This window comes from Lasioglossum baleicum, chromosome 5 (genome assembly GCF_051020765.1).
Source record: "Lasioglossum baleicum chromosome 5, iyLasBale1, whole genome shotgun sequence".
NCBI lineage: Eukaryota > Metazoa > Arthropoda > Insecta > Hymenoptera > Halictidae > Lasioglossum > Lasioglossum baleicum.
Genome location: NC_134933.1, coordinates 13,092,749 through 13,098,748, shown reverse-complemented (window position 1 = coordinate 13,098,748; position 6,000 = coordinate 13,092,749). Strand labels below are relative to the sequence as shown.

Genomic DNA, 6,000 nt, shown 5'->3' with positions numbered 1-6,000 from the left:
TATTAAATTTAATCAAACCTCCAACGCTCACCGCTACCTCTAATGACTCTTTACCGACTAATATTAAATGAATTCTCCACTACAGGGAACTCCTATGTTATACAAGTAAACCAATCTATTGAATCAAATTTGTTCTCTTTGAACTGGTTTTTCATTCTGCATAATTATGAAAACGTTTATTCTTATGTACAAAGTAGTTACCTAGAAGAGACAACCCTTCCAGTACTAGCTACGTGATTCAACAACACACAAGAAGAGCACTCACAATACTCCCGCTGTTCGAGCTGGACAATAATCTCATTATCGATTTCGAAAAATCCGATTTGTCGGAAGATCATGCAGAAAGTCACGCGAGAGCATCAGGATCAAGCTCGCGGAAAGTAAGGGGGTCGCCATAATTCCATCTATCAAACGTCTCTCGGGGCACGATTCCGTGGGTATTGTTCGGAGGCAGCATCCGCGTTCGTTGGAAGAGGTAATCGTGATCGGTCGTGTACGAAGTGCGCGATTCCCGAAGAGTATTGCTCGTACTCGACTAGCGAAGCGTATTCTGCATGGTCGCCGGCGCAGCTCGGCGCAGCGCATCCAGGCCGAAGGTTAACTTGCCCGATGTTCGAGCAGCGGCAGAATATAGATGTTCGGTACCGTTCGCCGCTTCATTTCCTTGAGTTATGGTCAATTACGTGTGTGCCTTACTCTGCCGGGTTCGGGGCCACGACTACCGTCTCATCGCAGCCGTAGACAGGGATAATCTACTGGCTTCTATCCAGCAGGAAAAAGCATTCGACCATCGCATCGTCCCGATCCCCTGTTACGCCATGTTCTCACGCATCGAACTTTCCCTGTTCCGCGAACTATAAATAGTCGGGAGAGACGCCTGATCGTTTTCCTTCGCGAAAACTTCGGTATGCAGACTCGACCGACACCCAAGCCGGGTTCCCGCTTAAACGAGATTATACCGTGAAGAGCGGTTCACGGTTCAATCTCGTTTCCCGAGGTGTTCGGCTGCTAGATCCTCTCTCTCTCTCTCTCTCTGGATCTACCTCTCGTGTCTGCCAGCCATTCGAACGCGACCGTTCGTGTCGCTCGAGTGTAATGAACGCCCGTTCGCCAAGTTTTCCCCACGGGGAACTTTGTTTATTGAGAATTACATTACGGAAATGACGCGCGGCTCTCGGATCTAGCGCTAGAGGATCCACGCCGATCAGCGAACCCAGCGATCGGCTTACTCAGGCCCCGGTCTCTGGGCTCGACCGTTCGGCGGCGGAGGGATTACCAGCGTCGAGGATTTCTCAAGCCCGGTTTGCTTCGGCTACCGAAACCGCTATTTCTAATTGGAACTCGTACAGTCTGTCGGGAAAGTCTCCGTCCACCCTCTAAAACGGAATAACCTTTTTAACCCTCTGTGTCCGTGTAACTTTGGGCATCGATGTAACTAACATTTCACTTACTCATTTTTTGAATTGTGAGTTCCTCTTGACTTTTACAAAGAGACAGACTAACACGATTAAACATGTTTAAACAATCATTAAAGACGGCGAGACACCACTTTTGCACCAATTTTTGAAGATATTTTTGAATTTATCTCAAAAAATAAGAGTCTAGAGGAAAATCGAACTATACCACGTGATAGAGCAGACTTTTATCTTGAGAAACCACCCTTTGAAGTTTGCCACGTCAACGTTTTTTTAGAACCAGAAAACAAAATATCTTCGTCCGACTATTGCAATCGTTCGACAGAATACGTCGCGGCTCGGCCGTTACCACTTGCACGCTGATGACGACTGTAGAAACTTTTATTTTGGTTACTAGAACTAATTGCTCCGAAATACAAAAAATTTCGTAAAGCTAACAAGGGCACCTTGTTTAAATTTTTAATAGTGGGTAGAAATAAAAAAAGAGAGCCAACAACACGTGGTGTTCCCAGGCGGTCACCCATCCAAGTACTGACCACGCTCAGCGCTGTTTAACTTCGATGATCGGACGAGAATCGGTTTATTGCAACGCGAAATGGTCGTTGGCGTTTATTACAACATAACTAATTCGTAAAGTGGAGTCTCCTTGTCCAATTAACTCTTGAACAAAATGCCGGTTACATTTTCGGCGTATTAAAATTGTTACATGTACACTTAGAAAGCATATATCGTAAGAAAACTGTCGTCCGTAAGTGTAAAATCTTTAATTCGCCGAAAATTTGACCTACATTGTGTTCAAGGGTTGATTGTAAAGTATACGGAAGAACAAGGAGACTCCACTTTACGAATTAGTTATGTCTTTATAATCGCCAACGACCATTTCGCGTTGCAATAAACCGATTCTCGTCCGATCATCGAAGTTAAACAGCGCTGAGCGTGGTCAGTACTTGGATGGGTGACCGCCTGGGAACACCGCGTGTTGTTGGCTTTCTTTTTTTATATCTACCCACTATTAAAAATTTAAAAAAGGTACCATTGTTAGTATTTATGTACGAAATTTTTTGTATTTCGGAGCGATTAGTTCCAGTAACCAAAATAAAAGTTTCTACAGTCACCATCAGCGTGCAAGTGGTAACGGCCGAGCCGCGACGTATTCCGTCGAACAACTGCGATAGTCGGACGAAGATATTTTGTTTTCTGGTTCGAAAAAAACGTCGACGTGGCAAACTTGAAAGGGTGGTTTCTCAAGATAAAAATCTGCTCTATCACGTGGTACAGTTCGATTTTCCGCTGGACCCTTATTTTTTGAGATAAATTCAAAAACATACTCAAAAATTGGTGCAAAAGTGGTGTCTCCCGGTCTTTAATGATTGTTTAAACACGTTTAAACAATCATAATGTATTAATATTGGATATCACTGTGTTCGGGAAAGTCTACAGAATCTTTTGCTGTGAAGAACAATTCAATATCTTTAATAATAACATCACAATATTTGTTCAAAGTTGAAAAATATGTCTTTTCTTCAAACTCAAATTTCTCAAACACTGTGCGTCTAGGAGAAAAAGTAAGGGCAGATTCGGAATCAGCGCGAAAAATATGTTTTTTCTTCAAACTCAAATTTCTCAAACACTGTGCGTCTAGGAGAAAAAGTAAGGCGACATTCGAAATCAGCGCGAAAAATACTATAAGAATCGCATAGTGAGAATCGAAACGTTTTTTGGCTGTTGAACAGTGTAACTAGGGTTGCCAAAAATGTTTTTTATCCAAATATAGAAGAAGTAGTGAAAACTGCAATTATGTATATATGAGCTAGGCTGAAAATATAGGAGTTTAAGTAAAAGAGGTACACAGCACATTTTAAACTTTTCTACATTCAAACAAAGATTTTTGAAAATTATATGCTATTCAAATATGATATAGGAGATCAAGTTCAAATATAAAAGACTCATATCAAATATAGAAGATCTGGCAACCCTAAGTGTAACTGAAGAAATTGTACAGGAATAGCTCGAGGAGGTCCAGACTCGACGAATCGCAGGAGGAGTCCGTGCGTGAGATCCGATTTGACCTACCATGGCGGTCTACGAGAACCTAACCGGTGGGAATCTAGCGGAATGCGGCAATATATAATATTTATTGGTGCCCAGCGTTAGACTATCCAGCACGATGGTCGAACGGAAACAGTCTGCCCGGAGTAACGCAAGTTTTCACGACTTGTTACCAGTCCGTGGATCAGCTGCGATCGACTCGATCCCCGACGGGCAGACATTTACATTCGCGTTCCTCGCCGGCTATATAACGCGAAAGCAACGTTCTGCACGCCAGCCGCACCGCGTGCATCCGTCATGCAGCGACGTCTGACGCATCGCCGCGAGTTCTCTTGCTAAATCGCTCGCATTAATCGCACGTGGGTGCTTGCACCGTTAGAGCCGATCGGGATTTAACGCGCGAAACTCGTCGCCGCGTCGGTCGGTCAACTTAACGCGACCAGTCGCCTAACACGATGTACTCTGGTTAGGATTGTTCGAGCACTTCGCGGGAAATTTCTAATGCGGTTAGCGCGTTTGCACCGGCCAGCAGAGCTCCATCAGCTGCATTCTCGGACACGTCACATTAACCCTTTGCACTCGGAGCTATTTCAACTCGAAAATTAAACATTTCTTGCTAGCTAGAATATTTCCTATGATTTTTTTCATTTTATGGATATGAAATTGGTGTAATACCTCATACAATACCTAAACGTTTAGTAATCGATTACATATCGACATATTTAATAGTGTAAACAATATTTTAGATAATGGTACAGCAATTTTTAGTTGTGCCTCAGAGTCACCACTCGAGTGCTAAGGGTTAAAACTACATTGCCGACTTGAAATGTTATAGACTCCGTTTAAAATAAACTATTAGTCGTTTCGAACGCAGACGGATTCGAGTCGAAAGCAAAACGAAGATACAGTACAAGAGTTAAATAACTAGTACCGGAGGAGTATCACGAGCCCCGTTCGTCCGAGAATGACAAAATGAATAATCGCTTCCGTATGCGGTCAATGCATCATCCCGGAAACAGAGAGTGCAGCGGAGAACTTGACACAGGAATTATAGATGGATTCCGGTTCGGTGACAGTACAGGGGAAATCTCTTCGGACTTATTTTTCGCGCGTTCGATTTATTCAGTTCAAACGTGGGACAGAAACACCAGTGACAACATGACAGGCTACACTCGCGACTATACGACGCACGTCGTATTGTCCACGACTGCGTGCCACTTAATCTTGTTTCAACCTTCCAGACCTCTCTTCCTTCTCGTCCCTCTTTCCGTGGCTTGAAATATGCGTCCCGCTCGCTCGAATTTGTTATCCGTCACGCCACTTCTGCTGCCACGAGAATACGAGAACATTGCTACATGAATTGCCAATGAACGCTGCCACTTGACAAAAATCTGCCTTCTTCAAGGCACCGTGGTCCGGGCGGTCGAGCCAGCAGTTCATTTGCTAAAAAATTTTAAACATTTTCTTTTTAAACGAAATAAAATTTGATTCGTTTGTAGTAAATGGTTATATTCCATTCTAAATGCACAGCCTAGTATCCAAAATTACTTTGTTCCAACATTTTCATGATCGACTGCATGTAAACACTGTTCCGAAAATTCGAAAATGAATAACCAAATGTTTTTCGAGCCACTGTATAAGCGAACGCGAATTCTGATCTCAATATGAGTTGATCACGCTGCCACGCATCTTTGTTTCGGATTGACTACGACCACCACAACATTCTATGCTGAAAGGTTTAAGGGAAGGAGGCGTCAACGAGGCGTCGCGTCGGTATACTGTGCAACCGTTTACCGTTGCAAGACGCGAGTCGTAAAATCTAACGACATAAGGAAAGTATACAGGGTGTCATGTAACGACGAACAGAACCTATGATTTAATGATTTTAAACGCGAGAGCTAAGTGAATCGTCGAGTGGGCGTTTTTTGCGGAGATCTGTGTTCCCCGAATGAGCGGTCTTGTAAGTTTATGTGAATTTTATATTGTCGACTAATAAATTTGAACTGGTTGGTTGGTCTGTTTCTTATGGTGATTAAATATCTGTCTGATGATCATCTCGGCGTGCAAAAGATCCATTCACTTCTAAGAAAATCAGTTTCTTTTTGTACATGTTTATGTCTATCCTTCATTACTGCTTCCCAGTCCTTTAAAAAGGTTCGTATCTAAGAAATATGGTCTTACACGAATCATTTTTTCGAAACTATCCTTTCGTTTCAAAATGTCTATTCAAAATTTAAGCATACCATTGCTTTTACGCGTGTTTTCAGTTCTGAACATTACCCGGTTGTTATTAATTGTAATTGTTGGGTAGAAAAATTCAAGGCTTAATTGTTAGAATCATTATTAACAAATTTATGCTGTCAGTTTATATGAGAATTTTCGTAAAAATTGTACAATTAATCTATAATGTGTAAATACTTGAAAGTATTGACTGTAGAAATGTGCGAATAATCATATAAAAAAACTGTAAAACAATTCACATATATTCATCATGGTAGTGAGAACAAGTACCACCACAAACATTCTGCTCTGAATA

At 42.2% G+C, this 6,000-nt stretch overlaps 2 pseudogenes; one reads left to right on the top strand and one right to left on the bottom strand.

The window, feature by feature from the left end:
* Positions 1-1,902: 1,902 nt before the first annotated feature.
* LOC143209222 (5S ribosomal RNA) lies at positions 1,903-2,022 on the bottom strand (annotated as a pseudogene).
* Positions 2,023-2,283: 261 nt separating this feature from the next.
* On the top strand, positions 2,284-2,403 carry LOC143209223 (5S ribosomal RNA; annotated as a pseudogene).
* Positions 2,404-6,000: the final 3,597 nt, after the last annotated feature.